This window comes from Phoca vitulina, unplaced genomic scaffold (genome assembly GCF_004348235.1).
Source record: "Phoca vitulina isolate PV1807 unplaced genomic scaffold, GSC_HSeal_1.0 scaffold60, whole genome shotgun sequence".
Taxonomy (NCBI): Eukaryota; Metazoa; Chordata; class Mammalia; order Carnivora; family Phocidae; genus Phoca; species Phoca vitulina.
Window position 1 is genome coordinate 2724587 of NW_022589763.1, and position 21756 is coordinate 2746342.

Genomic DNA, 21756 nt, shown 5'->3' on the forward strand with positions numbered 1-21756 from the left:
TTTTCCGTTGCAGTGAGAAGCTCTGCTTCCGGACTGCTCCTCAACCTTCCCGCCAATCAAACTTCCCACTCCCCGGGAGGTTAGAACCCAGGAGACAGACTCTTTGAAGGCATGTGGTTTCTTGATTTTTTCGGGTGAAATCTAACTGCAGGAGGACTTGGCTATTGTGCTGACATCCAAGGAGGATGGCCAACAGGTCTACCTGATGCTCATCTGCAAACCTTCAATGCACCTGGGGAGCTAGCCTGGGCCTGGCCTGAATTCAGCTTCTCTTGGTCACTTTCCTTCACTCCGTCTCCGTCACTTTCTAGACAGTGAGTAGGCATTGCAGGGAACCCGAGAGTTAGGAGGGCGGCAAAGGCATCCTGCCTCCTGTTGGCCGCCACCGAATGGCGGAAGGTTCCAGAAGCTTCCTAGAGCACTCCCTCACACAGGCTCAGGGGCACCAGCCACGGCAGCAATGGTGTGTCCGTGGAGTCCTGCCTGAGCCACCTTCATGAATTAGCCCAGTCCTGCTGAGGACAGCCTCTTCCTCTGGACATTACCCCAGGCGCCCCAGGGGCCCGTGTGCTTTTTCCAGGTCTGGAGCATCTCTCTATCCACCTGCCGTATCGAACCCCGACTGAAGCACACAGTGAGATCTGTGTGGCCCTGACCTCATCCTGACTAATGCATCTGACCGCAGGTCAGCAGACCAGGTGGGCCAAGGGCATAAACAAGTATTAGACACATATCAGTGAAGATAGTTTATGGTACATTATATTATGCTATATATTATATATTTATATTATATACATTTATTGCATTAGATTGTATCTATCATATATTATGTAATATTTAATATATACCTATATATCATATATTAGATTACATGTATTATATTTATATATTAGATATTTATATTATGTATTTACACATTACATATTTATGTCTATTACAAATATTATGTAGCTTTATTTATGTATTTATGAAATAGATTATATCTATATTATATAGCTTTATTTATATATTTATATGATATATTTATGTATTTATATATTACATTATACTTTAATAAGATTTATATGCTATATATTTATTATACATATTTATATATATTTTATACATATTTGTATTACATTTTATACATGTGTGTATTATATGTATTCATATTATATAGTTTATATATTTATTATATATTTACGTATTTTATGTATTTACTTATATATAATACACATTTATAAATATATATATATGCTATAAACTGCAACTCAATAATTTTTTTTTAGGTATCTCTGCACCCAACATGGGACTCAAACTCACAACCCTGATATCAAGATTCACATGCTCCTCCAGCTGAGCCAGCCAGGTGCCCCTAATTTTGTCTTTTTTAAAAGATTATTCAGGGGCGCCTGGGTGGCTCAGTCGTTAAGCATCTGCCTTCGGCTCAGGTCATGATCCCAGGGTCCTGGGATGGAGCCCCGCATCGGGCTCCCTGCTCCGTGGGAAGCCTGCTTCTCCCTCTCCCACTTCCTCCTGCTTGTGTTCCCTCTCTCACTGTCTCACTGTTTCTCTCTCTGTCAAAAATAAAATCTTTAAAAAATAATAAAAATAAATAAAAAGATTATTCATATGCTGGTTAACTGAACATAATAAAAAATAAATAAAAATAAAAATTTTAGTTATAATAAATTTAATACACAAGAGGACTATAAAAAATGAAAAGATTTTTCATGCTTATTCCATTTTGGAGGATAACAATATTTCAAAGAATGTTGGATGACTTTACATAATTTTAAGACAGACTTTACAATGAGACAAATCTAGGGGCCCCTAGGTGGCTCAGTTGGTTGAGCATCTGACTCTTGATCTCAGCTCAGGTCTTGATCTCAGGGTCGTGAGTTCAAGTCCCAGGTTGGGCTCCATTCTGGGCGTGGAACCTACTTAAAAAAAAATGAGACAAATCCATATAGTAGTGTTTGCCCAGAGAGATCAGATATGGACCCAGCCATACATGGTATATTTCCTTCCCATAAAGGAATTAATTACTAATTAAAAGTTAATTCTCCATGAACCAAACCATGTGTATGGAGAAAAAAAGTCTTTTAAACAAGTAATAAAGGAACAACTTGATATACTTAGGAGGAAATGTGTGAAGCAACTGTCCATATTACATCAGTGGGAAAGCCAAATATACGCACGTATAGAAAAATAGATATAAATGTGGATATAGGTAGATCTTTACTAAGAGGTACTCACCAACATGAATCAATGAATTCTATTGTTACCACCCAACTGAATTACTTGTGTCCACTTTAAAATTACACATTTTCTGAGTCTGTGTATTTAAATAATGTTGAATATAATGCTTCTATCAAAAAAAAGCAGAGACTTGTAACCCACACACAGTTTAACTACACATTGTATTAAAATGCAACTTTTGTTTGGGCAGGAAAACTTCACTTTCTTTTTTTTTGAAAACTTCACTTTTTTTTTTTTAATTTTATTTATTTATTTGAGAGAGAGAGACAGCACAAGCACGGGGAGTGGCAGAGGGAGAGGGAGAAGCAGGCTCCTTGCTCAGCAGGGAGCCCGATGCGGGGCTCGATCCCGGGACCCCAGGATCATGACCTGAGCCGAAGGCAGACGCTTAACGACTGAGCCACCCAGGCGCCCCTGAAAACTTCACTTTTAATCGCTGTATCTGAGTGATTCTTCTTAGGCATACAGTATAAGATTTTTGGCTGCATGAACAAATATATGAATACTTCATCACATACTTTCCCTTGTTTATTCCATATATTGAACCAGAGAAATCCCAAAGGGCAAATCTAAATCTGTTTCTATATCTATCTATATAGTATTTACATATACATATAATTTATATATAAACAAAAATATAAATAATATTTTATATATTTATACAAATAAAAATATATAAAATATTTCTATATTTAACTTAAACATTATATAAATATAATTTATATTAAAATATATTATGTTATATTATATATTATATAAGTTTATGTATAATGTATATGTAAATATGTATATTTATATATAAATTTATTTATAAATAAAATACTACTTATAAATAATATTATGTTTAAATATCTATATATAAATATTACTTATATATTTAATTTATATAATGTATGTAAAATTTTATATAAATAAATAATATATAGATTTATGTACATGAATAAAGAAGTGATAGGTCATGGGAGTGCACATTGGACATTTCCTAAGAACTGATTTTATTCTATTACAGACACTGGTCCTCAGTCACGAAGATTCAGAAACCCGAGTTTGTAAATGCAGAGTAAAGCCATCATTACAGAAGAAGAAAATTCAAAATGACTGAGATGAGCAAGAGTGATACACAATGTTAGGATGCCAAAATATGAATTTGTAATGCCTGCCTCTCGCTGAAAGTTGAGTATTAAAAGTAGTACATGGTCCATGAGTAGGCAGATTTCAGTGGCTAGCAAAATGATAATCTGACTTTTCTTCCCTCATAAACACAGAGTTGGGTAGGTGAAAGAAATTCTCTTACGAGCTCTGATTCCGATCATCTCGTGGAGTCTCCTGCAGAATGTGGGGTTTGGTAAATGGGCCTGTGACGTGTGACATGGTTATGCTGACGGATTCTGTGTTCTTTGCCTATTTCGTGCAGGTCTTCCTTCTGATGGGCACAGAACACCCCTAGGCAGGTTAATACGCCAAATCTAGTGACAGATAGAAACAGGATCATCCACTGCATTTAATGGGAGGTCATATTTTCATGTTCTTTCGTGATTCTCAGGTCTCGTTTCTGGAGGACAACCTTTTCCCCCCATCTGAGTTTCCTAAGTACTTGGGGGAAAATCTCACTCCTCAATCCGTGGAGCAGCTCCAGCTTGTAAAATGGCCTCATGCATATCCCTGACATTTGTGCATTTAAACTGTTTTTATTCAGTTCTCCGTCTAAATTGTTGACGAATCTGGCTGTGCCCTGTTAAGCAGATGACACATTTTAGTTGTATATGAAACGACCCTCATACTCATTTGTAGTGGAGGAGTTGTTAGGCACTTTATGATCCTTCTGGATGTAAGATATAATAAAACTGGAGGTCATTATCATTATGAGGATCATCTCCTCTTTTTGGAATGGCTCACGGCATTCCGAATTTGTAAGCAATCCTTGTAACCTTCCCTCCAACCACAAAGTCAAGTACCCATCCAAGGGTCCAAGTCAACACACCATTAGGAAAAAACTCTTGTGCTATTTAACTCGATCAACAGGATAGAAAACTTGCAGCCATCATCACATGTATGCTATTACACATATTTTAATCAGGTGTGAAGATTAAAAGGGTCCGTGCTGGGAAAGGTTATGTTTTGCTGTCTGCTGATGTTAGAAGAGCAAACATCCACTTGTCTGAGATGGGGACAAAAGGGAGTAGGGGCGCCTTCCGTGATACAGCCCAGGTTGCTGTCACCTGAGGTGATCACTGGGACCAAAGAAATACCTTTGCAAGAAAACCTACATCGTTCTGCAAGACCAAGAATAGGGAAAACTTGGAAGATGCTGTCTTTCATCAAGACCTGCGGTTAGGGAAAGGGAACAGGGATCTCAAACATAGTACCGTGGGGAAAGAGTCTCTGCTGGTGACCCAGGTGCAAGACGAGGGTCTACAGGGTTGGGAAAGAGCTATTTTGAGAGGAGTTTTTGGTAGACACAGAAGGATTTATATTCAGGTCTTGGTGTCTAGGGATGCTGACTGGGGGTCTGTGCCTCCCAGAATAATAATGAAGCCACAACCTATCAGTCTAAATTGAGTATAAACTTCAAGTAGCACAGAGACAATTGCTGAACGCATGGATCAAAATCCACTTTCTTTGCCATTTGTCATTTGCAAGAACATGACCTTCGTTTTCTTTTTCTTCTTTTTTTAAAAACAGATTTTTTTTTAGAGCATCTTTAGGTTCATGGCAAAATTGAGGGGGAGGTAGAAGGATTTCCCAAACACCCCCTGCTTGCACTCATGCAGAGTCTTTCCCATTGTCAGCATTCCCACCAGAGGGTGCATTTATTACAACCGATAAACCTCCATCAACACGTCATCATCACCCAAGGTCCGTCATTTCCATTAGGTTTCACTCTTGGCGTTGTTGAGTTTGGACGAATGCATAATGGTGTGTATCCACCATCGTAGCACCCCAGAGACCTTTTCTTTAAAAGCTGTGAAGAGTTTTCACAGAGAAGACTTAATAGCAAAATACAGAGCTTCATGCTGATGGATCTCATGACACTGAGCAATCATTGGAAAGGAAGGGAAAGATCTCTATGTTCCTTCAAAAATGGTGAAGTGAGTCATGCATATTAAACAGGTTATTATAAAACCTCCCATTTTGTGGATAGTTGATCCATCAATTTTAGAGAAGTTAAAAATTGCTCAAGTTGGTGTCTTTAATTTCATTATTTCTGTTTATAAGGGGCACAGCCACCATGTTGGTCAAACCTCTCAAGAATGTAATGGGACGCCTGGGTGGCTCAGCCGGTTAAGCGTCTGCCTTCGGCTCAGGTCATGACCCCCAGGGTCCTGGAATCGAGTCCCACATCAGGCCCCTTGCTCAGAAAGGGGCCTGCTTCTCCCTCTTTGCTCTCCCTGCTTGTAGTCTCTCCCTCTCTCTGACAAATAAATAAACAAAATCTTAAAAAAAATGTAATGGTCTATCTCTACTCCCACATTTTCCTAAGTGCCATATAGTGTTTCTATACTAATAGTCAAATGCTATATAGTATTTCTTACCTAAAAAGTAATAGATGCTTTCTAACATCTGTTATTTATATCCTGATGGTCTAGCCTAGATTTTGTAGTTGTTACTTGGTGCCTAGAATCCTGTTTTATACTTACTACTGCTCCCTGAGATTTAAATATGGGGGGGATTAAAATTGCTGCCTTGGGGATTTGTCCAAAATGCTAATGGAAGTTCATCTATTTAGGGATTTTTGCACCCTGAGCTATAAAGGTTGAAAAGTTAACCCAATCCTTGACCTAGGGATGGCTCAGCTCCAAAATTCTAACTCTAAACAATTCCTCCTCTCAACTGTCTTTAAGAAATTCAACCAGAGGGCAAAATTATTAAGAAGGATGAAAACATCAGAGATTTGCCGGAAGAAGCTGTGACTACATCACCATAGACCTTTTGCCTTATAAGCATCTTGATAGTTGCACAGTTGTAAAAACAGAGCAAAGGAAATACAAAATAAGTCATTAAGAATAGTACAGAACACAGCTATCCCTTATAAAAATAAACCAAGCCAACATAAAGGTCAGTTGATGTGGTCCTAAAAGTGAGATTTTCATGAATTTCTGGTAAAAGGCCAAAATTAGGTTCTCTTTCATTTTTTGTGTTTCTTTCATAAGTACTTCATATATATATATACATACATACATATATATATTTCTATATCACATATAGATACATATATAGAGAAACAGACAGAAGTACTCCAATGAGAGAAACACAGACAGAGAGAAACCATCACAAATCATGATCCAGCTAAATGTTCTGCTTGCTTTGAAACCTATGAATCCCTGATACTCTGAAAGGACTTTACAATTTACTTATTTATTTCAGTTTGTGCTGATTGCATAACCTGTGTGTCCGACGAGTTAGTTTTTAACTTTATGGGGCACAACTCCTGTCTTAGATTTAAACATGTAGATGATGAGTATTTCCAAAGGACTACTGGTGTTGGGTCATTCCTCAGATCAAAAGGTGGCATTATGGGTATGTGTACTTACAGAATCTATCAGCACAACCCAATGCTTTTCACTAACACTGGAGTCTTATCATAGTAATTAATTTATAGTCTTGCAAATCTCTGTTGAACTTGCTTCTGGATCTGTGAATAATCTAACTATGCACAGATTATTTCCCTTGCTAAATTTGCTTATAATTTACTTGCAATCACTTCTACAATACAAGACACACAATATTCTATGTATTCTACGGACCGCTTGTTATTTAAACGGTCCAAAATTCCTTTCTACATAGGCTCATGCATAAACATATTAATCAGCACATCAATATGTGAGCTAATAAGATGTTTATATGTATCATGTTATGCTATATATCAACATAATACGGCAATACCGTAAATAGGTTAACATACATATTCTATATATAAATACAAAGCCAATCACAGCTTCTCACTGAGATTATGCAAGACCAAAACGCAGGAATTTAACATTTTTTTACTCCACATCTTAGCGCGTTTGAGCATTTTCTTTTCCGTAATGAGTTACTGAATCTCAAGTAAATTGTTTAAGTGCTCCAAGATTGAATCTGAGCTCCAAGCCACTCTTAATGTATCACCATTTATTCATTTTCTATTTCAATTTGGGGGCACTTGTTTAGCTGTATTAACTTTGAAACTGTGACACAGAATGAAATGTAATTTTGCCACAAGTCACGACTGAACAAACTAATACTTTCAACACCAAGAACCATTTGCTAATCCGCATAGTTTATTAATGGGATTCTGATGGCGGCCTTTTCGTGATCATTAAGAACAAATTTTATTTTAAAATCCAATTCCCCACCACCATCTTCGAAGTCAACTTTGGAGAAACCAAGCAAGTGGTAAAACAAAGAAAAACAACCTTTGAATGCTCTAGCTATAGGGCAAAAGGATATGGAAGAAGGAGGGAAATAGTGCATAGTCTCTTCAAGGAGGCAGTAAGAGATTCTGGTCACCAATTCCATTGTGGGGAGGGGGCTTTTCCCCACCACCCCCGATCCCACTCGATTCTGACACATCTACACAGAGATAGCGTCTGGAGCCACAGGTTAGGGCTCAGTCCTACAAGACTCCCCCCCACCCCAGTTCAGACACCGATCTCAAATCCAAGTTACCACCTGGGCTGCTGGCCCACCCAAGAACCCCTCCTCGGGTTGAATTAATCTGCTAGAGCGGCTTCCAGAGCTCAGGGAAACATGTTACTCACTAGATCGCTGGTTGATTAGAACAGGATGTAACTCAGATGACGAGATGCAGAGGGCCAGGTGGGCACTTCTTTCCCCAAACCTCCACGTGTCCTCCAACCTGGAGGTTCTCTGAAACCCCTCCTCTTGGGTTTCTAGGGAAGGTTCATAACAGAGGCAGGAAAGATTCATTGGCCAATGGCCACAGAGTCACCCTCCACCCCTCTCCCTCCGTAGAGATCTGGGAATGCAGCAGAAAGTTGCAACCCTCCGAGGAGGGGGTTGGTTCCCCTGGCAACCAGCCCACATCCTGAAGTTACTTCATTAACTTAACAAAAGACACCTTTCTCGCTCCCACCACAGGAAATTCCAAGGGTTTTAGGAGCTCGGTTCCAGAAATAGGGATGGAGACCAAACACAGGACTCTTATAAATCACAGGTATTTACTCTGCCAAGTCCCCTCTTCCAAACCCCATGAGGCCAAATTCAGGCAAATGCTTGTTATTTAAAGAAAAAAAATATGGCGAAACATGCTTGCTTAAAATATTTGAAGGTGCCTATAAAAATAAACCCTCATCATTAGGTGAGGAGCAATGATGTCCTGCTGTCCAGTAAAGTTTGCTCCTTTATTATTGATAGTGAAGATTAAGTTACTTGTAGGGCACGCACTCGAAAAATCTTACCATTGACTAAAATCGTCTACCACTAAACGTACAAAATTCCACTACTTGGTGTAAAGTGCCATATGCTATATTTTCAGAAAAACAACTGTAAAAACCTAATGACAGTCAACAATGAATCGAACTTTTATAAAGTCAATAAGAAGTTTCATACTTTTATAAATTTAGTCAATAAGTTTCATACTTTTATAAATAAAGTCAATAAGTTTCATACTTTTATAAATTTAACATATTAGCTTCTCTACGATGTAGGAGAGACGTTAGGGTTCGAAGCCGACGTCCAAGAAGGAATTCTTGAGACGTCTTTGGTGCAGAAAGGTGATTTTATTAAGTTGGGAAGGGGTTAGGGGTAGCGTCAGCCTCCCAGGTATTTTGGAAACAAGGTCATTTGGAGGTATTTTGGAAACGGGCTAGCTATTGTTAGGAAAAGGTCATTTATTACTGTCTAGTAAAACCCTCAGTCATGTACACCCTTCAGATGTCTATGGTGGGCCATACGCTCGGGGGATGATTGCCAACACGTATCTTGGGGAAGTAGGGATAAAGGAAGTTTCCAAAGGAATTTTTATGTTAACAATAGACTTACAGGATCCTGGGGGCTGGGCTATAAGATTTTAGCCTTTTGCCCTAAGCAAAGAATTAACATCAAGGCAGCTGAGTTCCTAGAGGAATGTCGCTCTGTTTTCAAAGACTTGTCAGTGGGCTGTGAGTAGAAAGGAAGTTTAATTTTTCTTTTGTCTTTCTTTCCCACATCACCCTATACACCATCTCTATGATATACTTCTTAATATTTAACAATGTTTGCATGGGGTCCTTTATCTTATTTTTACATTCTTACCATCAATTGTAGATTATATATATTATACATTAAATATTGTAGATTATAGATTACATATAGATAATATATTATATAGAGATTATATATTATTATTATGTATTATATATTTGATAATTCTCTTGTGTAGAATATCTCAGAGCCTTTGGAAATTCTCAGTTTAATTATTATTCCAAAAATTATTTCAATTTAATTAAGTTTGGCTCTTAAAGTTTGTTCCTTAATTTTTCTTTATTTGGGTATCTTTCCTAACTTCTTGAATTGTAGTTAAGGTAATTGATTCTCAGCCTTTCTTATTTGTTATATCCTGGATGTCATAATTTTTTCTCCAAGTACATGAAATAGGTCTTATTTTTTTTTATTATGTTATGTTAATCACCATACATTACATCATTAGTTTTTGACGTAGTGATCCATGATTCATTGGAATAGGTTTTAATGCAGTTTTATTATTCTTCATTTCTATAGATTTTTAAATTTCCATTTTAATGTCTTACGTGATCATTTTATTTTAGCAGAGGTATTTCGAAATTCCAGGCAGGTGTTTATTTAGTTAACATTTCATTCATTCATTCATTCAAATTTATATTTGTTTCTAATCAATGTGGTTTGGAAGATACTTGTACTCGGGTGTATAGAGACTTGCTGTGTGACCTAATTCGTAGTCAGTTTTAAAAATTGTATCTCTCTGCTTGGAGCAAATTATACTTGTGGTTTTATATTTACAAATTAGACAAAGCTTGTGAATCAAGCTGGGTTTTTTTTTTCTATTTTTTCCAATTGGCCTGGTAATAAAGGAGAGTCTGACTATGTTGATTGCTTTGTCCACATTTCCATGGAGCTGTATTTTGTAGCTGTATTATTTTTTGTAGCTGTATGATTTGTTGCATGCAAGTTTAGATTCCACATAAAACATCATTTTACATCATTATAGTAACAGCTACCTCCTTTATCTTAAAGTTATTTAGCTGATATAATTATACTCATTTTGCTTTGGTAGCCATTACCTTTCTACTACTTTTATATAAACCTTTTGGGTCCTTATATTTTAGGACCCTTATATTTTAGGAGCCTGTCTTTTTTTGTGTGTGTACAAGGCATGTAGCATGATATTTTTGTCTGTATTTTATTCAGACTCTTCTATGCGTCCTACTTTTAGTCTGCTTTTTTTCTGTTCCTTTTATATATTTTGAATGAATAAATAGAAAGTAGGTGTTGTTTTTTTTTTTTTTTTTCCCTGCAATCCCAATGGGAATTCTTAATTCTCATCTTCTTGAATCTAGAAAAGAGCACTTTTACAATTCCAGTATGGTCCCTTTAGATACTGTCTTTAATACAATTCCATCTGTAATGTTCCTCAATTTCAATCAGAAGTGTGTAAGACCATTTCTTAACAATGCCTGTACGTTTTTAGATCTTTAGCTTTTCATAGGGAGTTCAGTATAATTTCTTCAATCAAGTTTCCAGAATTCTAATACTCTTTATAACTGAGTCTATTCTGCATTTTAACCCATCTTTTGAACTTTAATTTTTATTTATTTTATTTTTTATTTAAGATTTTTATTTATTTATTGAGAGAGATAGTGATAGAGAGAGAGCATGAGAGGGGGGAGGGTCAGAGGGAGAAGCAGGCTCCCCGCCGAGCAGGGATCCTGATGCGGGACTCGATCCCAGGACTCCAGGATCATGACCTGAGCCGAAGGCAGTCACTTAACCAACTGAGCCACCCAGGCGCCCTGAACTTTAATTTTTAAATATTTATGTAATAATATGAACACAGACAACTGATATCTACTTATAGACAATACTACTTATAGATCTACTTATAGCTCAACAAATCTATTACAATAAATAGTTGTTTACCTAATTACCATCATTATGGCAAATAAAATGGCAAAATAACTATCTGTCAGGTTTTTGTTTTTGTATGTGTATATATTTGTTTATATGGAAATGCTGCCCTTTTTCTCATTACTTCATCAAATAGGACAGAATACTTTTTTTTCAAGAATAAGAAATTTAATAAATAAATTTAAACATCAACGGAAGAGCTTGTTAAGAAAAGTAAGTGCTTCTTTTTACATAACATTACTCTCAATGAAATGCTCTTTCTTCTTTTACCTCAAGTTAGATTAATAAATTCCTTGTTCTGTATTATACCCTAAAAATTACCATACAAAGTAGAGAAAATTTTTGAATACATATCAAGAACAAATTGTAGCCCTTACTTAATACACTGTTACCATACATTCATATAAATCAGGTTCGTTGTTTTATTAACAAAGTAAGCAAAAATGCTAGCACACATAAAATATATATAAAAATTGTAGGCTGGGGGACCGTAAGGGGGGGTTCCAGGAAGATTTTGGTTGGACGACAAGCCTGTTGCCCTCTTATGATTATTCGTTGAAAACTGTCAAAGTAAAAATCATGCTTCTGTGGTACCCTTCACGCTGAGATCTACAATATAATCCGAATTGATTTTTGTGCATGGTAGGAGATAGAAGTCCATATTCTATTTTTTGCTTTTTCTATATCCAAATATTCTGTCTTTGCTCCTCTCTCTGGTGCCACCTTTGTTATTCAGTGAGTGACAATATATGTCTGCATCTTTTTCTCAATGCACCATTATTTTCCACCGATCTGTGTCATTTTCTGCATTGATAACACATTGCTGAAATATTGTAATAATCACTCGATGGTGTAAATTCTCCATATTTTTTATTTATGACAATGTCTTACCAATGCATAGACTTGTCATTTCCATTATAGTTTATCATTGACATCACTTTTTACAGAAACCCTGCTTTAACTTTGGTTTTTGAATCCAGAGGTAAATTTGAAGAGATTTGACTTCTTTATATAGTAAATGTTTAAATATAGATATTAAAGCTCAGAATGAGCAATAGATTGTTTAACCCACTACACATCATTCAATGCACTGTTTTAGAAATTAACTGAGATTTTAAATATGTGGGCTAGCATAATAAAATAAATGCACATTATAAAAGAGGTTTTATTCTGGATTCATGGGATATTATCTATAATTTTCACTTACTTGAGTTTAGTAAAAGATTCATTTTAAATCTGCTTTGTTAAAACTTTTTTTTTTTAAGATTTTATTTATTTAAGAGAGAGGGAGTGAGACAGAGCACAAGCAGAGGGAGAGGGAGAAGCAGGCTCTCCCCTGAGCAGGGAGCCCCATGTGGGGCTCGATCCCAGGACCCCGGGATCATGACCCGAGCCGAAGGCAGATGCTTAACGACTGAGCCACCAAGGCGCCCCTGAGAAACCTATTAATCTTTGTGAATTTCTAACCAACAAGTGGCCATCCACTGACATGGTCACCAAATTACTAATCCATGCATTTTTTTTTTCTTTCCTTCAAATATGTGAAGGTATTACAGCAAGAACTTCAGACAGGTATGAAGAATTTGGGGGGTGGGGAAGTCTTGTCTTTTGTTTTAAAGGACTTCCAACATTATTTTCTTATGCATATATTGATTTATATTTATATTGACTGGCTGTCTCAATCAGTAGAGCATTGTGACTCTGGATCTTGGGGCTGTGAGTTCAAGCCCCACAATGGGTGTGGAGTTTACTTAAAAAAAAATTTTTTTAGATCACATATTTTAAGTAATCACAAATAATGCGGAGACAATATATTGACATTACATGAGCATAAAATTTAAATATTCTATCTCAAGGGAGATGGTCAGATTTAGTATGTAAACAAATAAAAATCATTATTGTTCCCTTCATTTTTTTATGCCATTCCCCTAGTTGATTTATCGTTGTGACAAATGATTTAGCTAATTTTTTGGAATCCACATATATTCATATAAATGCAGGATGTTTTTTAACTAATATTTTAAATTTAAAATAGTAAAGCATGAAACTTCTTATTGGCTTTATAAAAGTTGGATTAAGTGTTGACTGTCCTTAAATTTTTACAGTTATTTTTCTGAAAATACAGCATATGGTACTTTATACCAGGTAATGCAAGACTTTCTTCCTTTTTATATTTTTTTTTCTGTAATGTTTGTAATAAAATATGTGTCCTGTGATTTGCTTTTTACTCTCAAAACAGCTGTACTCTATGTTTTCCTTTTTCTCTCTCTACATTCCCCTGGGCAGGGAAGGTTAGTCTGGGTTCAATCTGGCATTTAATTATTCCTCCTGTAAACTTTATGATCTCAAAGTTGATTAGGTAAGTTCATATAGCAAGTTTTAAGTGTGAAGTTGTAAATAAGTTTAGGGTCCATTAAAGTGAGTTGATGTGGTATTTTTCCAGAATCCATGCTGGGAAATAGTCTGCATTTCTGTTTTGTGTTTATTTTCCCTAACTTAAATCTTTACCATATTTTGTATTACAAAAGTAATATATATTCATTAGGAAAACATAACAGAATAAAAATAGTCAAATATTTTTCTCACATATTTTGATGAGCAGAACCTATGTGATCCAACCATTATACACTTTTATGTCTATACAATATATTTCTGTGTCAGTTAATATTTACACTATTTTTTTTAAATAATCTCTACCCCCAACATGGGGCTCAAACTCACAACCCCGAGGTCAAGACTCTCATGCTCTACCAACTAAGCCAGCCAGGGGCCTCAACAGTATTTTTGATTAGTATAATTTGATATGAACATTCCGAACTCATTAAATCAATGTTCCATTTTGGGGCACCTGGCTGGTTCAGTCAGAAAAGCAAGTGACTCTTCATCTTAGAGTCGTGAGTTTGAGCCCTACTTGGGATGTAGAAATTACTTAAATGAGTAAAACTTTAAAAGTAAGTAAATAAAGGAACGAATAAAACTCAATGCTCCATTTTAAGATATCTTATGTTGTTCCTAGTTTTGACTATTATCATTAAATGGAAATGAACTACTTGCTTGCAAAATGGTGGACATTCTTACTTCTTTCCTTGAAAGAATTCTTGAACTCCATGCATCACGAAGGGTAACATGGACACATTTAATTGCATTAAAATTAAGAACTTTCAGAGGCACCTGGCTGGCTCAGTCGTAGAAATGCGACTCTTGATCTCAGGGGTGTGAGTTTGAGCCCCTTATTGCAGGTAGAGATGACTTAAAAAAAAATTAAGAACTTTCTTTAACAAACATCATGGAAGAAAGGAAAATACAGCCATAGACTAGAAGATATTTGAAAACAGTTTTAAAATGATGTATCAACATGTACGTGTTTAAAAAATTAACATATTTAAGAAAGGGATAACTTTATGTATGATTATTCTTAATATTTCTAATGCTGACTTTTATAATGTGAATCTACTAAAAGTCTAACAATTGACTCAACCACTTTAATACCTCATCTGTTTGCTCTTCAAAATGTAAAAAATTAAATAGTAGACACCTTCAGTTTTTTTCACTTCTGGTGGGAATAAGTAAGTAATTAAAAAAATTTTTTTAGATTTTTATCATTGTCATTGTATTCTATAAGTATATGTGTCTCTTTTACATTTTATATAAGCGTAAAAACAAAAGTCAAGAGCACCCACACTGCTTAGATAAATGAAACTGTAACGTTGATGGGCAATTGTTCGGTTGAAAATGTCATTTTAATGCAGGTGCATGCTTGACTAAAATTTTATCATCAACAGATGCGGGCAGTAAAGTTTCTTAGTCACTGCATCTCGCTGTTGACCTATCCTTCGTTGATTGCATATAAAATTCTAAGGTAAAAAATATGTTTTCTGAGATTTGTGAGGGCATTCCACCTTTCTCTTCTGGTTCTCCATGTGTGTTGGTCATTTTCTTTATGTGAAATGCCTTTCTCACTCTTGTCTGTGGATATTTCGATGTTCCTGGGTCTTTTGAAATTGTCGATATCATTACTATTTAATAAGTCTTCCTCCCCACCTCCCTCCGTGCTTATTCTATCTCTGTATCTCTGTACTTTTCTTCTCTCTCTCCTACCTCCTCTCTCTTGCTAAAAATTCAATGTTAAAATCCTAATATTTCCCAAGGACTTCCTGCATCTGCCTTCCTGCCTCTTCTTATTTTCCCCACATTTTCAAAATCACTTTTCTCTTTTTGACATACATAGTGACAGATGTCCTTTGTTTTAAATCATTTATTTATTTTGAGAGAAAGAGTGTGTGTGAGTGTACAAGCAGGGGAAGGGCAGAGGCAGAGGGAGAAGGAGAGAGAGCATCTCAAACAGACAACATCCTGACCAAGGAGCCCAATGCAGCAATCGATCTCACAACCCTGAGATCCTGACCTGAGCGAAAATCAAGAGTCGGAAGCTAAATGGACTGAGCCACCGTGGCGCCCCAGATGTCCTTCATTTTGTAAAGAGGTCTAATTTATGGTCTTTTTCAATTTTCTCTGTATGGAAGAAGAAATAATTACCAATCACATTTCACATTTCTCTAATTGTTTCTTGGTTTCTTTTTTTAATCCCCGTGATTTTATAGAAAGCTGTACCTTATTTTATTTTTTTTTTAGGATATTTTTTAAGATTTTATTTATTTATTTGACAGAGAGAGACACAGCGAGAGAGGGAACACAAGCAGGGGGAGTGGGAGAGGGAGAAGCAGGCTCCCCACTGAGCAGGGACCCCGACGCAGGGCCCGATTCCAGGACCCCAGGATCATGACCTGAGCCGAAGGCAGACGCTTAACTGACTGAGCCACCCAGGCGCCCCTTAAATGCTTTTTAAATCACCGAACTCCATGCTCTGTGATTTAAAATCATGGCATTTTCTGCCAGAGTTTATATTTTCCTTTATTGTATCTATCTGCCATGAGACCATGTCATCGTTCACAATCATCATCTGCAACCAGACTTACTTTTCCTCACTGCGAAATGTGGCCCATTTGGAAACTCTGCAGGGAAAGTTAATTGTGCTGATTCCTGGAGATCATATTTATATTCGCATCTGTGAACAGGGCCACACCTATTTGCTCATCGTATGTGCTCAATAAATGGCTTTAGACGAATAAATGTGAAGTCGGTATATAACGCTTGGAAAGACCCATTTTCATTTATTTCTGGGAATTAAAAAAACAAAAAGGAACTAACTGGCGCATTACTAATTCCATTGGAAAACATGAAAACAGATTAAACTCTTAGGTGCTCTACTGCACAATTTTGCATTCTCTGGAGGGTTGTAAAGTGATCCACAGCTGTCTTAGAAGGTTATAGGTGGTCAGAGCTGTCTGTTATTAGAACTGCTTTAATGCATACCTGGAATCAGTAATATCATGAATTCCCTTATGCACAATAGATGCTTAACAATTAATGTGTTTTCTAAGTATTCCTACTCGTTTATTCAAGCATCATCAGGTTCCCGCTTAACTCACACCTTGAATGCTTTCAAAGTTTTTGCAGGGACGCCTGGGTGGCTCAGTCGGTTAAGCATTTGCTTTCAGCTTAGGTCATGATCCTGGGGTCCTGGGATCGAGTCCCACATCATCAGGCTCCCTGCTCAGCGGGGAACCTGCTTCTCCCTCTGCCCCCCCCGCCCATGCTCGCGCGCTCTCTCTCTCTCAAATAAAAAAATAAAATCTTTAAAAAAAGAAAAAAAAGTCAGGGTGCCTGGGTGGCTCAGTCAGTTGGGTGGCTGCCTTCGGCTCAGGTCATGATCTCGGGATCCTGGGATCGAGTCCCGCATGGGGCTCCCTGCTCAGCGGGGAGTCTGCTTCTCCCTCTGCCCCTCCTCCATGGTCGTGCTCTCTCTCTCTCTCAAATAAATAAATAAAATAAAATAAAAAGTTTTTGCAGTGGCTGTGTATTTCCACTGAATCCAGAGTTGGAAATTGTAGATGTACATCCAAAATTGCAATCGTCAGTAAATTCATTCAGGGTGAATCTGCCTACTGACAGCCACCTTCTAGCAATGAAATTTGCCTTGGATCAAGAAATGCTTTTGCAGGGGCACCTGGGTGGCTCAGATGGTTAAGTGTCTGCCTTCGGCTCGGGTCATGATCCCAGGGTCCTGGGATCGAGCCCTACGTCTGGCTCCTGGCTCAGTGGGGAGCCTGCTTGTCCCTCTGCCTCTCCCCCGCTCGTGCTCTCTCTCTCTCTCTCTATCTCTGTGTCTCAAATGAATAAATAAAATCTTTAAAAAAAAAAGAAATGCTTTTGCATTCCTTCCCTAGTGTTCAGTTACTTTTCTGGCTGACTTTCCTCTTTTGGGCCTTGTGTTTTGTGCTCATATACCAAGTTTACTGAGCCTGGCCATAATTTAATCTATTATCTGATATAAGCAGATCATATTATAATTCTCTCACTTGTGAAGAATGTTTTATAGACAGGCACATAGCGTTCACAGGAAGATACCCATGAAAGGGTAAGACTGGTATACACTGAATTGCATTGCTGTAAACACACTTGAAATTATGCCATCGAAAGGGATTCCTACATGTCATGCACTTAAAGCCAGATCAGGTTGCTAATTGTTGCAATTAAAAGAGGGATTGTAATAACAGTATTTTCAATTTATTTTATAGTTATCTTAAGGGCTCCATGTAAAAGAGGGTTGAACATAAGGCTCTAATTACTACAGTAAGAAAAACGAGCCATGATCCTTTGTTTTGTCTCTTAAATTCCACATATCAGTGAAATCATATGACAATGGTCTTTCTCTGATTGAGTTATTTCGCTCAGCATAATACCCTCTAATTCCATGCATGTCATTGCAAATGGCAAGATTTCATCATAGGGGAAGAGAGGAAAAAATAAAACAAGACGAAATCAGAGAGGGAGACAAACCATGAGACTCTTAATCTCCGGAAACAAACTGAAGGTTTCTGGAGGGGAGGTGGGTGATGGGATGGGGTAACTGGGTGATGGGCATTAAGGAGGGCACTTGATGTAATGAGCATTGGGTGTTATATGCAACTGATGAATCATTGAACTCTACCTCCGAAACTAATAATACGTTATATGTTAATTAACTGAATTTAAATTTTAAAAAATGTTAAAAAAAAATGAGCCATGAACTATTAACCAAATGCAAGCGAGATGGTGAATTCTACTGACAAAATATTCTCTATCAGATCCAAACGGTCCCGTCCAAATTGTGTTTTGTCTTTACAGATGACCCTTGAACGTCAAGGGGTTGAACTGTGTGCCTGATGTCCCCTGATAATGCAGACTTTTTCTGATAAATACAGTGCAGTACTGTAAATGTATTTTCCTTGTGGGTTTCTTAATATTTTCTCTTCTCTAGTGCACTTTATTGTACGAATACAGTATGGAATACATAGGACATAGAAAATACGGGTTAATCGGCTATGTTATCAGTAGGGTTTCTGGTCAACAGTAGGCTCTCAGTAGTTAAGTGTTTGGGACTCAAAATTAATACCTGCACTTTCGACTGTGCAGGGGGTCAATGCCCCTAATCTGCACTCATTCCAGGGTCAAGTGTATTAACTTTCTTCTCACTTCCTAGTTATACTGTAAATGAATATACATCTCTGGTGCTGAACCCAGAAAATGGATTTCCATCTGGGTTCATTAGGTTGCAACACCTAACCTCTAGACACTTCACTATGTATTCTCCCAAATTCATTGTTTCAGCAGAGAAGAGGATCGTAGATAACTTTAGTTATTACTTATTCTGTGCAAAAAATATCTGTAATGAGTTGGCTTTCTTTTCTCAGGAAGTCTAATTTCATTCAGAAATCACCAAGAAGGAAGCTATTGTTTCTAAAGGACAAAAAAAATCATATAATCTCGGGCATCTGGGTGGCTCAGTCGTTAAGCATCTGCCTTCGGCTCAGGTCATGATCCCAGGGTCCTGGGATCGAGCCCCACATCGGGCTCCCTGCTCGACAAGAAGCCTGCTTCTCCCTCTCCCATTCCCCCTGCTTGTGTTCCTGCTCTCGCTATCTCTCTCTCTGTCAAATAAATAAATAAAATCTTTAAAAAAAAAAAAATCATATAATCTCAGTGACGTCTATCCTTGGTAGGTTATGGATCCCATGATACTACTTTTAAATGGTGGTTTGAGAAATTCCTCTTCCAAATCAACAGCTGAGATTAATCTTTGGATACAAGAGAGAGGTTAGTAGGTTCACTAACTCACTATAGACTCTGGTAACAAGCCAATGTGTATCATTTTGTGCAGGGCATATTCATCTTAGGTTTCAAATGGTCAATGTTTCTGGACTCTACGCCGTGAGGACTTTTCACAGATATCACATCATGGGACTAAAACTGCAGGAAAGACCTTCCTCACACACACACACACACACAATAATGGGAGGGGAGGTATCCTAATTATTATTTTTAAAGCTTTTTTTTTTATTTATTTGACAGAGCAAGAGAGCACAAGCAGGGGGAGTGGCAGGCAGAGGGAGAAGCAGGCTCTTTGCTGAGCAGGGAGCCCGATGCTGGGCTCCATCCCAGGACCCTGGGATCATGACCTGAGCGACAGGCAGACGCTTAACTGACTGAGCCACCCAGGTGCCCCAATGTCCTAATTATTTTTTAAACACACTATAGAGACATCATGTAAATCTGTGAATGCAAAGTGAGTTTCCTGCTTCCAAAGAGTTTTTAGAAATCGACTCCATCAAGCTTTGCTGAAGCTTGGGACTCTGAGACTCATGAGTGGGACAAAGAGTTGGCAAGAAAGCAAATTCATGCTCATCAACCAGAAGGAAAAAAAAAAGAAAGTTAAGGGCAGTGTGTGGGCTTCCATGTCTGAAACAATAAGAAGCCTGCAATTCAGCTTAATGCACAATGGCGGTCACCAACTGTGGTGATTTTGCCCCAAAGAGACACTGGTGGTCTTGGAGATTATTTGGTGATCTCAGCTGTCACCTGGTGGGTGGAGACCAGGGACACTGCTTATCATCTTGTAATGCACAGGACGCTCCCACCGTGGAGAATCATCCTGCCCCAATACTGCCCAAGTCTACAAGGCCCTCAGTTGGGTGAGCCCCTAGAAGCACCAAGTAGAAAATCAGTGGAGGACACGGTATATGGGAAATGTGAAATTATAAATCACCACTGCCATCTCCTTTTAAAAATTATTTATTTATTTAAAATTTTATATATTCATTTTAGAGACAGAGAGAGCATGATTGGGGGGAGGGGTAAAGGGAGAGGAAGAGAGAATCCCAAGCAGACTCCATGCTGAGCACAGAGCCCAACACAGGGCTTGATCCCAGGACCCTGAGGTCATGACCTGAACTGAAATCAAGAGTCTGATGCTTAACTACTGAGCTACCCAGGTGCCCCTACAACATAAAAGCACATAAAGGCACTCACAGCTCCCGTCTCCTTGATCATCCACATAGTTGGGCTGTTGTACGAAGCCCAACAAATTGGGCACATTGGGCTGCAAGGACATTCTTCTCTAAAATTAGAAAGATATTACTACTCATAGAGCAGGGTCTAGTAATGATTTGAATGATGGTAAACACTAGTTTACAAACTGAGGCAAGCTTGGTGTTGCTCAGAAAAAGTGTGTGTCACGGAAAATGCATTAAATTATTGTGTGCCAATGGGCACCTAGCTGGCTCAGTTGGTAGAGCATGCGACTTTTTTTTTTTTTTTTTTAAGATTTCATTTATTTGTTTGACACAGAAAGAGAGCTAGCGAGAGAGACAGCACAAGCAGGGGGAGCAGCAGAAAAAAGCAGAGGGAGAAGCAGGCTTTCCACTGAGCAGAGAGCCTGACGCGGGGCTCGATCCCAGGACCCCCAGATCATGACCTGAGGTGAAGGCAGACGCTTAACCCACTGAGTCACCCAGGAGCGCCAAGCATATGACTCTTGATCTTGGGTTTGTGAGTTCAAGCTCCATGTTAGGTATGGAGATTACTTAAAAATGTATCTTTAAAAAATTATTCTGTGCCAAGATTTTTTATTTTTTTTATTATTTTTTTTAAGATTTATTTATTTGAGAAAGAAAAAGAGCAGGGGAGGGGGAGGGAGACAAACAGACTCCTCACTGAGCGGGGAGCCCGACTCGGGGTTCAATCCCAGGACCCCAAGATCATAACCTGAGCCGAAACCAAGAGTCGGACACTCTGACTGAGCCATCCAGGCGCCTCCGTGCCAAGATTTTTTAAAAGTTAGTTATACACACATGCATACACACATGTATACATACATGTGACATAAGCACATACAATTTGTTTAAATATTGATGTAGAGAGAATAGATGCATAAATCACTAGATAGCTAGACAGGCAGACAGATACAAGAGATGATGATAGATAGATAGATAGATGATAGACAGATATGATAGATAGATATAGATATGATGAATGGATAGATAGATAAATAGATAA